Source organism: Desmodus rotundus, chromosome 7 (assembly GCF_022682495.2).
Source record: "Desmodus rotundus isolate HL8 chromosome 7, HLdesRot8A.1, whole genome shotgun sequence".
Lineage (NCBI taxonomy): Eukaryota > Metazoa > Chordata > Mammalia > Chiroptera > Phyllostomidae > Desmodus > Desmodus rotundus.
Genome location: NC_071393.1, coordinates 3978069 through 3991120, shown reverse-complemented (window position 1 = coordinate 3991120; position 13052 = coordinate 3978069).

Sequence of the window (13052 nt, the reverse complement as noted above, 5' to 3'; positions counted from 1 at the left end):
CATCAGAACCTAACATAATGTCTGCAGGGATAAGCCAGTGAAAATTACAGTGTTTGAAAATACTTATTAGGCAAAGAAATACAGATAATAAATCATCCGAAGGAAAAACACACAGCCTCACTAGCAATTAAAGAAATGAAAGTTGAAACCACCCTACCATACCATTACATACTGTCTAGACCAGGGAAAATGTGTAAAAGTCACGGACTGTGTGTGATATTGGCAACACTGTGGGGAAATAAGCACTGTTACATTCTGCTAGCCATCCTGGCCATTATTTCCTCCTGAAGAACCATCTGGAACAATGTTCCAGGAACTGTAAAACCATTTTCTGATTGAGTAATTTCACTTAATAACTACTTTTTATTTATTTATTTAATAGCTGGTGTGAGGCATAGCATTGGTACCTTACCTACTTTAAAAAAAATCTGTATTTCTCACAACAACCCTATGAGGTAGGTAGGAACTTTATCAGCATTTAAAAAATCAGCAAGCTCATAAAACAGCCACAGGGATGTAAAATATGGCATGGGGGATACAGTCAATAGTACTGTAATAACTATGTGTGGTGCCAGGTGGGCACTGGAAATATCAGGGGGATCACTTTGTCAGTTATATAAATGGCTAACCACTATACTGTACACCTGAAACTAATATAAAATAATATTGAGACTTGGCTGCTGTGGCACAGTGGATTGAGTGCTGGTGTGCAAACCAAAGGGTTACCAGTTCTATTCCCCGTCAGGGCACTTGCCTGGGTTGTGGGCCAGGTCCCCAGTAGGGGGCGCAGGAGAGGCAACCACACATTGATGTTTTCCTCCCTTCCCCTGTCTAAAAATAAATAAATAAAATCTTATAAAATAATATCGAATGTCTACTGTGATTGAAAGTAAAAAAAGGTAATTAAAAAATCAGCAAACTCTTAGGTTCACAGAAGTTAGATATCGTAACTGGAGTAAAGGAGCATGTGGACAGCAGTGGAGCCAAGATTCAATCTCAGACCTCTTGACCTAGGAAGGCCTACCCAGAATACCACTTTTGCCTGCCATTTCCAATTATTGCCTCCTAAGGAATGGTACAACTGAGGCGGGGGAAGAAATTTACGCAAATGTAATTATTACAATGGTTACAAAAGGAACAACGAGAAAAGGCACACAGAAGGCAATGTAAATTGGGCCTGGCACATAACAGGCTCTCAATAAATGCTTAATTTTAGAAAAGCAATTCGTTTAAAAGGCCTCCGGCCCTTTAAAAGTCAGAGGCGGGTGAAGAGAGAAAAGAGGCAGGTTCAGTTGTGACGTAAAAGCTTCTTGCCTTATTTACATGAGCATGCGTAAAGGATAGCCCTCCTTCGCCACGTTCCTGTACTCAGTGCGCGTGCGCTGCCTGAACCTTGAGGAGACTCTTGGTTCCGCCCGCCTATTTGGGTGGGTGGAGACAGTCGCGTGAGTTCGGTCGGCCTACAATCTCCCGCGCAATTACTCAGCCACGCCCCTTTTCGCACATGCGCATACATCCGCACTAGATCGAGGGAGTGATGAAAGCCTCCTAAGCTGCGCCTGCGCTCTTTATGCCCCCTGCCGGAAGTGGGTGGAATCATGTTCCAAAGCGGAAGGGGCGGAGGGAGGAAGTACGGCGGCGAAGGTGAGTGTACCTGAGTGGGAAGCCAAATTTAGGACTTATGCCAAATGCCCTGCAGTAAAATTACTAAGCCTAGACATGTAAATAGCAAAATGTGATAACTGAGACCCTATGGGTTTTTAAAACGTTTTACAAGATTATCCTTATTTACATATGTGTTAAATAAAGATTTTAGGGAGAGGGAAGATTTTTTCCCCTAAGTTTTCTTTTCTTCAAGACTTGGTGAAGAAATATTTGGATGCCTCCTATGCGCCCAGGCTGAAAACAAGTATTCTAAAGAAAGCTGAGGACAGGTGCTCACCCACAGAAACATATAGTCAGGAAACCGTAAGGAAGGTTCCGTTACGTAAGAGCCAGAACAGGAAGCAAGTCTGCACACAGAGTTAAGGGTGACTTTGTCACAAATCTGCAAATGCTTTGCAAGCCGCTCAGGTCAGTTCATCGACTTTATCCCATAAACATTTGTGGGAAGCATATTATGTTTCATGTGTATACACTGCACCGGGTGCTGGAGATTCGACAGTGAATTACATAGTTCAGCCCCCGCCTATGAAGAGCTCACGCTGGGAGAAAGGGAATAGGAATAGCTTGGGCAAGGTCTTGGAGGTGGGATGTTAGTGTAAAGGGTGAAGAATCTGGAGACTCTCTTGAGAAAGCATCAAGAGTGTGTGTAGCCACCATCTCCCTAAGCTATTTTCTCCTCCAGAGACAGGATCTTAGGAGGGTCCTAAGCCAAGAATGGACCTGCTGTGACAAGAGTGACTGCTTCACTGATACTTCATAAAGAGCACAGAAAAATATTGAAAAAGGATAAAAGGAAACCCATTAAGGACTCAAAATACACTCGTTTGTACCATCCTCTCCATAGAGAAGCCACCCAGGGCCTTATTCTCACAAGGGCCTTGTGCTTAGTTTAATGCTCTGCTGTCACCATTTCAAAATTATTAATTTTTTAGCAAGGGTACCTACGTTTTCATTTTGCACTGGGCCCCACGAATTATGCAGCTCTTCCTGTTTCTCTTCTGCAAGTTTTCTATGTCTTTGTTTTCTCTTCACTAATCCTACACTTTCATCTCTTCCTCTCTCCTCCCTTCTATTTCTCCCCCCTCTCTATTTTTCTTTCTTGTCTCCCCCCCCCCCATTTCTTTAAGCCTGAGTTTAAGTATGCCATGGCCCTGTAAGCCTCAGAACATGTTGCCGTTATGAGTTGAACTGCATTCCCTCCAAAAGTGTTGAAATCCTAACCCCGTGCCTGTGAATCGTACCTTAGTTGGAAATAGGGTCCTTGCAGAAGATCAGGTTAAGGTGAAGGCATCAGGGTGGATCCTAATCTCACATGACTGGTGTCCTTATGAAAAGTGGAAATCTGAACACAGACGGAGACCCAGAAATGCCACGTGAAGATTGAGGTGATGCTGCTACAAGCCGAGAAACTCCAAAGATTTTAGGCAAACTGCCGGTACCTGGGAAAGGGTCACAGGACAGATTCTCCCCTGGGGTCTCTGGAAGGAACCCCCTGCTAACGCCTTGATTTCAGATTTTTGGCCTCCAGAACTGCTTTGTTACAGTAGCCCTAGCAAATGAGTCCAGTTCCCAATAAATCCTTAATAAATACTTGTTGAATAAAGGGATGAATGGAGGATAATTTTATTGTCTGTGGCTCTTTAAAGGATGACAAAAGACATACCAAGATAATAACTTTATCCATTCAAGTCTGGTGAGTAATTGAAAAATGGGCCCACTCCACAACCTACTTCATTTTCTGTCTATATTTGATTAATACTGGCTTTGTCCTGTCCCTTAGACTTAGGCTGGGCCAAGATAATATGGGCTGGTAGAGTGGGTAGCAATGGTGGTGGACGCTATTGGTTGCTACTGAAATTCAACACCCCGCTTCCCTTTCCTCCTTGATGGCAGATCTTCAAACATGTTAGCTTCTCTTTTGTCCAGGAAAAGTGATCCACTCCCTGGAGTCAGGGAGTGAATCATAATCAGGCAAACCTAAAGGTAGTAAACATTTTTTTGGCTCTGCCGGCCAAACATTTTCTGATATATAAGAGTATATCTGGCAACAGTAACTGTACTTCTAAAATAGTGAATGAAATTGAGATTGTGTTGCAAATAACATGAATCTCATTCATTACTGAAAATGTTAGGCCCTGTCTTACTTGTTCAAAATAACACGGGCTGGATGGGTTATAAACAACAGAAATTTTTATCTCCCAGTTCTGAAGCCTGGAAATCCAAGATCAGGATGCCGGCATGGTTGGGTGAAGGCCCTCTTGCACGTTGCTGACTTCTTGTGTCTCCATACGGTGGAAGAGGCTAGGGAGCTCCGTGGGGTCTCTCTCTCTTTTTTCTTTCTTTTCTTATTTATTTATATATATATATTTTAGAGAGAGGGGAAAGGAAAGAGAAAGAGAGGGAGAGAAACATCAATGTGTGGTTGCCCCTTGTGTGCCCTCAGCCAGGGACCCAGCCCGAAACCCAGGCATGTGCCTTGACCGGGAATCAAACTGGCAACCCCCCAGTTCATAGGCCTGTGCTCAATCCACTGAGCTACACCAGCCAGGGCTGGGCTCTCTCTTTAAAAAAAAAAAATAAATATAATCTTTATTATATATTTTTCCATTACCATTTGCCCCCTATGCCCCCAGACCCCCAATTTTTTTTAATATATTCATTTGAGAGAGAGAGAAACATTGATTTTGTTGTTCCACCTATTTGTGCATTCATTGGTTGCTGCTTGTATATGCTCTGACCCAGGATCAAACTCGCAACTTGCTGTATTGGGGATGCCATTTTAACAAACTGAGCCACCTGGCCAGGGCCTATAGGGTCTCTTTTATAAGAGCACTCATTCACGAAGACTCCACTCTTACAGTCTAATCACTTCCCCAAAGCCTCACCTAATACCATCACATTGGGGATTAGATTCCAACATATGAATTTGGGGGAGTCACAAACATTCAGACCATAGCAGGCCCTAAATATAAGTCATTAATAAGAAAATCTCGTTATCCTAAGTGCCATTGCAAAGAAGGGTTCTGTGCCACAAATCCATTCCTTATCCCAGGAGGTATCAGTTAGCTTTTGCAGTAAAACCAGCAGCTCCCTATTCTGAAGGCAGACAGCAGTAAACACTCTTAGCTCATTCAGTTGCAGGTTGGCTGATGCAGGCTGACCCTTGGCTAGGGCAGCTCTGTACCAAGTGTGCCTCTTACCCTGGGATCCATGGGTAACTCAGGAATACTCTCCTCACTGCAGTGGCAGAAGTGAGCAAGCCTGTTCGTGCAATGTTTTTTAAGTCATTGGTAACACCAGCCCAAACAAGCTACATGACCAAAGACCCAACTGAAGAGGTGGGAAGCACCCTCTGCCTAGAGTGTGTACAGTGCTCTATTGATCTGCTTACAGCGAGTCCTTTACCACGACACACCATGTCAGGCTCCTAGTTACGCTGTGATAGCAAGAAATAAACCGAGGCACAAGCCCCAGCGCTGTCACTGGATCATCCGAATAGGGGCTACTCTCTGAATCAGTCTCCTCATCTGTATAACACACAGTAGCAATGTTTACCTCTCCTGCTTGTTGTGAGGATTAAACGGAATACTCTGAGGAAGCGTACTGTAAACTGTTAGCAACTATTCACATTGGAGGTGTGGGAAATGTGTAAGTGGTGATTGCCGTGTTGTCCCTCGGCAGAGGGCTGAGAGGCCCTGAGCAGTTGGTAAGTTCTTCAAGTGTCCTAGCAAATGGCACTTGTCTCCTATTTCACGTGTCCCAATAGCAACTTTCATGAAAACCCACTTAGACTTTAAAAAAAATCACCAACCATAGGAAATACACTTTTCAAAGGTAATTTGAAAACGCAGAAGGGTTGAACTCTTTCAGGGAGTGTGGGCCACTTGGAAGACCCTTTGGCGGGATCTGGTAAAGATGAAGATCCCAGTAATGTGCCAGAATTGAGGTCCATGAATGCCCATCGCAGCAATACCTTTCCAATCCCAAACAGGAAATGCCCCAGGCTTTTACCAGTGACGGCACAGGAATATCACTAACAAATTACTATAAAAATTAGGATTGTGGTTACCTTAGGGGAAGGAGGGGGGTGCAGTTGGGAATCAGCATGTGTGAGGCTTCTGGGGTGATCGGGTGTAGTCATATAGGTGTTCACCTCATAATTCTTTGTAATGTTTTTTGTACTTTTTTGTATGTATATTTCACAAAAAATTTCCTTCCTTCTTCCCTTTCTTCCCCTCCTTTCTTTCTCTTCACTATAACAAAATTCTACTAGGCAGAAATAATTGGGAAATCTTGTGTTATTCTTCCCTTTGAAGATCCTTTAATATTTTTTGTGTGATGCTTTTTTTTTTTGAGAGAGAGAGAGGGGAAAGGAGGGAGAAAGGGAGAGAAACAGCAATGTGAGAAACACTGACTGGTGGCTTTTTGCCCCGACAAGGGACAAAACCCACAACCTAGACAGGTGTCCTGACCAGGAATGAGCCACACCAGTCAGGGCTTATTTTGTTGGTTGGTTTTGTTTCATTTATTTGTTGTCGATGTCTTATTCTTTAAAAAAATTATTTATTGACTTGAAAGAGAGAGAGGAAGGGAGGGGAAGAGAGATACGACTTGTTCCACTCATTGATATATTCATTGGTTGATTCTTGTTTGTGCCCTGACTGGGGATCGAACATGCAACCTTGATGTACCGGGATGATGCTCTAACCAACAAAATTACTTGGCCAGGGCCTTGGTGTCTCTTTTTTTCTTTTTTTTAAGGTTTTATTTATTTATTTTTAGAGAGAGAGGAAAGGGAAGGAGAAGGAAAAGAACAGAAACATCAATGTGTAGTTGCCTCTCACATGCCCCCCCACTGGGGACCTGGCCTGCAGTGCTCTGACTGGGAATCGAACCAGCGACCTTTTGGTTCATAGGAGGCATTCAATCCACTGAACCACACAAGCCAGGGCTGTTTCATTCTTTTTTTTTTTTTTAATTGTTGATTGATTTTAGAGAGGGAGGAAGGGGGAGAGAGAAATTTGTTGTTCCACTTATTTATTCATTCATTGGTTGATTCTGGTATGTGCCCTGACCAGGGATCAAACCTGCAACCTTGGCATGTTGGGATGATGTTCTAACCAACTGAGCTACCTGTCCATGGCTCAGAGCACAGATTCTGTTTATAATTGTTTTTTGAACTACTATACGTTTTCTCTCATAATAAAAAGTCAATATATTCTCATTGTTGAAAACTTGGAAAGCAAATGTTTTGTTGTATTAAAGAACACTGAAATATTTCTACTACCCAAACTCTGTGAGTGGTGGTTTTTCAGATGGGAGAAGAAAGAATATTTGTTCAGAAATCTTTGCTGAACAAGCCTTTTTTACCTTTTGTTGGAAGAAACAGAAATTCTCAGAAGCTGCCAGCAGGTGGCGCAATAACATAAGATTTAATCAGGCTAAAAAAAAAAAAAGCAAAACAAAAAAAACATTAAGGAGCAGCCAACATTTCATCCGGTCATTGGAAAGCATTTTGGTGAATTTCCTTTTACCTACAATCTTCCTCCAATATCTGCCATCATGCAAAAGAACCTGGAAAATACGGCTTCACTGGGGGGACTGTCAGATGTCAGCCTTCAAATGCATCATAGATGAAAACACAGAAAGACACTCTACACATTTCTCCCTGTTGCTAGACAGAGGGCCTTCCAAATAATAGGATAGCTGGAACCTAAGACGTAGGGATTTTTTGTGTTTACAATAAATGAGGACAGCAAGGGTGTCTAGTAACAAATACATTCCTCAAATATTGTTGGATGGCTTTTGAGATATATTAGGAAGTGTTCAATTTCTAAATCTTTATCAAGCACTTCCACTCATATCTGTTGATCATAGCCATTGGAGGTTGGGGAAGTTTTCGTTATTTAAAAAACAAAGTCATTTTAATCTGGGCACCAAGCCAAGAAAGGGATGCTCATCCCTTTCTGGACGATCAATTCTGGATGTTCCTTGGCATTGCATTTGTTTGGGGCAAGGTTGGCATCAGGAGAGGTGAGAGGATGGCGGTGGCAGTGGGAGGTGGTTTGTACGGGGGAGGCCTGATCGGATGAGAAATACACTAAGGACAAGGGGGCCAGGATCCTCCCTGCTGGAGAAAGGAGTTGTGAAAGCGGAAACGGGAGAGAAGGAGAATGAGACCTGTGGGTTGGACTTGCATATTGGTGTGACATCCTGGGCTTGAGTGTTTATAAATAGGTATTAATACCGGTGTAAATGCGCACAAATATGTATGTGCATATGTAGATAAACATAGTTTCTAGATCTGTCCTGCGAGAGAGCCAAGAGTGATGACATCCCATGGTGGTGAAAGCACACACCTAGTACCCAGAACTTGACTTCTAAATGCCATGCTTTGCCAAAAGGAACCAGGAATGGTGAAGAAATCGCTGATTCCAGGGTTGGGGCGGGGTGGTTGTAAGATGCGCCTGGAACATCTTTTGGTGTCAAAAACATAAGGAAATGCTCTTTAAAAAATGATGGGCACCTATCAAAAGGACACATAAGCCAGCTTGAAATGGATGTCAGTGACTAAGTCTGTGACAACTTGAGCATCCAAATAAAGAATTGTAATAGATTATAACTCACTGGCTAAAATAGAAAACTGTGAGTTCGCGCTGATAGAAACAGATGGAAAGTTTGATGAAGAGCAGAATATTTTCACCGAGTGCCTCCCATAGAATACTTCCAAATATTCCCACAGAGTAAGAGTAACATTTACAGTGGAGAAGCCTGGAAAACACTACCTGAAGCAAAGTGGACATTGTCAGTAGTGGGAGGAACTGAAACCCTGTACCACCTGCCGAGATGCAGTGAGAGCACAGGGTCACTTTCGTGACAAAGACACCTAACCTGGGTCTAATCACGAGGCTATGTTAGACATGCCCGAATTGCGGAGAACACCACAAAATACCCATCCTGTCCTTTTCGGCAATACCAACACAAGGAAGACAGAAAGATGCAGGAACTGCTGCAGGTGGAAGCAGACTCCAGAGACATGATAGCTGAGCACCACAGACCCGGGATTGGCTCCTTTTGCTATAAAGGACGCTATTGGCATAACTGGAAAACTTGTCATTATCTTTTTTTTTGATTCTATTTATTTTATTTTTTACAGAGGGGAAGGGAGGGAGAAAGAGAGGGAGAGAAACATCAGTGTGTGATTGCCTCTTTCGTGCCCCCTACTGGGGACCTGGCCTGCAACCCAGGCATGTGCCCTGACTGGGAATTGAACCAGGGACCCTTTGGTTCGCACACTGGCACTCAATCCACTAAGCCACACCAGCCAGGGCAAAAAAAAACTTTTTGTAATTTACTTGCAACTTTTCTTTCAGTTTGAGATTGTTGACTAAGTCAAAGAAATTATATATAAATTATATATATTTACATTTACATCTATGAATTACATATATTTTACACATATAATATATATAATCAGCTCACAGAATGGGATAAAATATATATGGTAAGAGACTTGTATCCAGAATATATAAAGCACCCTTACAACTCAACAATAACAGGGGAAGTAACCCAGTTTTAAAATGAGGAAAGCATTAGAATAGACATTTCTCCAAAGGAAGATACACAGTTGGGCCCTGACTGGTGTGGCTTAGTGGGTTGGGCATCATCCTGCAAACTGGAATGTCACTGGTTCAATTCCTGGCCAGGGCACACGCCTGAGTTGCAGGCCAGGTCCCCGGTTGGGGGTATGCAAGAGGCAACTAATCCATGTTTCTCTTGAACGTGGATGCATTTCTTCCTAACGTTCTCCCTCCCTTCCTTTTTCTCTAAAAATAAATAAAAATTTAAAAAAGACATGCATTTGGCCAATGAACACAGGAAAATACAGTCAACATTCTTAGCCCTTAGGAAAATGAAAAATCAAAACGTCAGACACAATTCACATAAAATTACGGGACAGCTAAAATGGAAACAGACAATAACAAGCCTTGACAAGAATGTGGAGAGCCCTGGCAGGTATCTATCAGTTGGCTGGGCACCGTCCCACAAATTGAAAGGTCGCTGGTTCGATTCCAGGTCAGGGCACATACCTGGGTTGCAGCCTGGTCCCCAGTCAGGGAGCAAGTGAGAGGCAATCGATCAATATTTCTCTCACACATTGGTGTTTCTCTCCCTCTCTTCCTCCCTTCTTTCCCCTCTCTCTAAAAATAAATAAATAAAATATTTAAAAAGAAATCGGAACCTTCGTACGTTGCTGGTGAGGGTACAAGATGGTACAGTCACTTTGGAAAACAGTTTGGCAGTTCCTCAAAATGTTAAACTCAGTTACCATCTGACCCTGCTGAGTGTAAGAGCAAAGAAAACATACATCCACACAAAACCGTGTACCCGATTACCCACAGCAGCACTATTCCTAATAGCCCCAAAGTGGAAACAACCCAAATGTCCACCAACTGATGGAGAAACAAAATGTGCAGTCCCGGTCTGAGGCACGAGGCCTGAGAACCGGAAGCGCCGATGGCGGAAGTCCCAGTCTGAGGAGAGAAGACCCGTGTCCCAAGATCAGGCACAAAGAGAATTCTTTTCTACCTTTGTTGCTATTTAGACCCTCACTAGATTGGATAAACTTGTCCCTCCTCACACACACACTGAGGGAGATAATCTACTCAGTCTACCATTCAAATAATCTCCTGGAAACAGCCTCACAGACACACCCAGAGTAACCAGATATCTGGGCATCACATGCCCCAGTCAAGTTGACACAGAAAATTAACCATCACAATATCTCAATAAAGCTACTATTAAAAAGTATACATTACTCTTCAAGACTGTCAAAGTCAAGACTGAGATACTGTCACAGACCAGAGGAGACTCTGGGGACCTGACCCCAAAATGCAGTGTCACCATGAACCCTGGAACATCAGTAGGAAAATGGTAAAATGTGAACAAAGTCTGGAGGTTAGCTGCTAGTAATACACCTATGTTCAATTCTTCCTTTGACAAAGGTGTCATGGTTATGCACACTGTCAACATTAGGGGAAACTGGCGAGTAGGTGGGAGCTTTCTCTACTGTCTGCAGGTTTTCTGTAAATCTAAAAATACTCCCCAATAAAATATGTTTTAAAAAACCCAAACATACGAAGTCAGTGCTTTCTGGTGCTTACATATTGCCAGGCACTTTATACCATTCACCGCATTTAATCCCCACAGCAGTCCTACCAGAGCAACCAGAGTTTACGGAGAAGGTGAATTGGGTTCTCAGGATCGCGAGCTCCACAGGTGGTAGAACTGAGATTTTTAAAAAAATATTTATTTTATTTTTCCAGAGAGAGGAAGGGAGGGAGAGAAACATCGATTGGCTGCCTCTTGGACCAAACCTGCAACCCAGGCATGTGCCCTGACCAGGAATCCAATCGGTGACTCTTTGCTTTGTGGGACGATGCCCAACCCACTGAGCCACACTGGTCAGGGCATGAACTGAAATTTGAACTCAGGTCTGTCTGACTGGGCCAGGTGAATCACATAGCCCCACCTAGCCCCAGGTAGGTCCAATAATACAAATAACTGAATAAGGACATAAAAGACATCTTGATACCTGAAGAGTAAATGTTAAACAAATGATATTTACTAGACAATGCTTGCTGTTTCCATTACATTCTACACCCACAAACAGCTTGCTAGGGATTTGAAATTTCTTTAAAAAAAAGATTGTATTTATTTATTTTTAGAGAGAGAGTGGAAAGGAAGGAGAAAGAGAGGGAGAGAAATATTAGTGTGTGGTGGCCTCTTGCACTCCCCCCACTGGAGACCTGGCCTGCAACCCAGGCATGTGCCCTGACTGGGAATTGAACCGGCGACCCTGTGGTTTGCAGGCCAGCACTCAATCCACTGAGCCACACCAGCCAGGGGGGTTGAAATTTCTTTCAAACGCCTGCACAACCTTTCAGGAAATAAAAATTCCCATCAATTGACATGATGGGTGATTTTTCCCATCCAAGTACTAACCAGGCCCGATCCTGCTTAGCTTCTGAGATCAGACGAGATCGGGCCTGTTCAGGATGGTACGGTCTAGATGTGGATGAATTCTGTTAAATTAAATCCACCCAGTCTTTTTCAGGGCATATACAAATGATTGGATAACTTTAACCAGTATACACATACTACTTTGGGTGTTCTACTTTATTACTTACCATGATTTCATATACCTGTTTACAAGCATGCACTTAGTTCCCATAATGATCATTCTAACAGCCATGTAGTATTACACGAAATGGGCAGACAATGGCTTACTTAACCATCGCCCTGTTGTGGGGCACTTGGGATGTTTCCAGCGTGTGACTGATCGGGAAACATCCCAAGGGCCTGCTATATAGTGTGTGACTGCTATAAATGTCTTCGCACAAATTGCTTGTTAGATCTTTGGGACTATTTTTGAGCAAGTGCATCTGTGGGAAGCGGGTGAAGAAAAAGTCCCTGGAATTTTCTTTTTCTTTTCTTTTTTGTTCCACTTATTTATGCATTCACTGGTTGATTCTTATACGTGCCCTGACCAGGGATGAACCCGCAACCTTGGTGTAGTGGGACAAAGCTCTAACCAGCCGAGCTACCCAGCCTGGACTGTTTCCTGCTGTGTAAAGTGTGGTCCTCTGGTCAGCAGTGGCTGGAGCTTGTAGAATTACAGGATCTCAGGCCTTTCTGAGAATCTCCTGAATCAGAATCAGCATTTTAACAAGATCTGCAGGAGGTGGTTCATGAGCACATTGAAAGTTGGAGAAACCATGCCTTAGAGTACTTATCCATCAAATAGGGATAATAAAGGTTCTTTCTCATAAGGTCGTCATGAGACGTAACGCATCAATACACACACCTAAAGCGTATAGAAGAGCACCAGGTACCTAGTGAGTACTGTGTGTTGCTACTTTCGTGACTCTGCAGGTGGCTGAGCAAATTCTGCGGGCAGGGGCCTAAGTGGAGCGCCTGAAAGAGAACAAAGAGGGAAGATTCCCCTGGGGTGTGGGCAGGGGATGGGGATGGTAACCTTGCAACACACTTTCCCACATACCGTGACCAGAGTCCCCAAGAAGAGCCAGATCCAGTCCCAGAGAGCTGATGAGTGAGTCTGAGGGTGCTCTGGGCAGGAACCGGGACAGGGTGGCAGCCAGGTACGTTTGCCTACTAGGGCGACTACACAGTGGGGGTGGCCAGCCTGTGCCATCAACAGAAGAGCTTATGAATGATACATGTGGAGTCTGACCCCACAGAGAGAACAGTCCCTCAGATTTGCATCCTGCTTGCAGGTTAGCCTGCAGACAGCTGCAGATAAGGTGCACCTGCCCAGACCTCCCTCGGGGTGGAGCCGGCCTCTCCTGCTCACCCCGCAGCCTGGG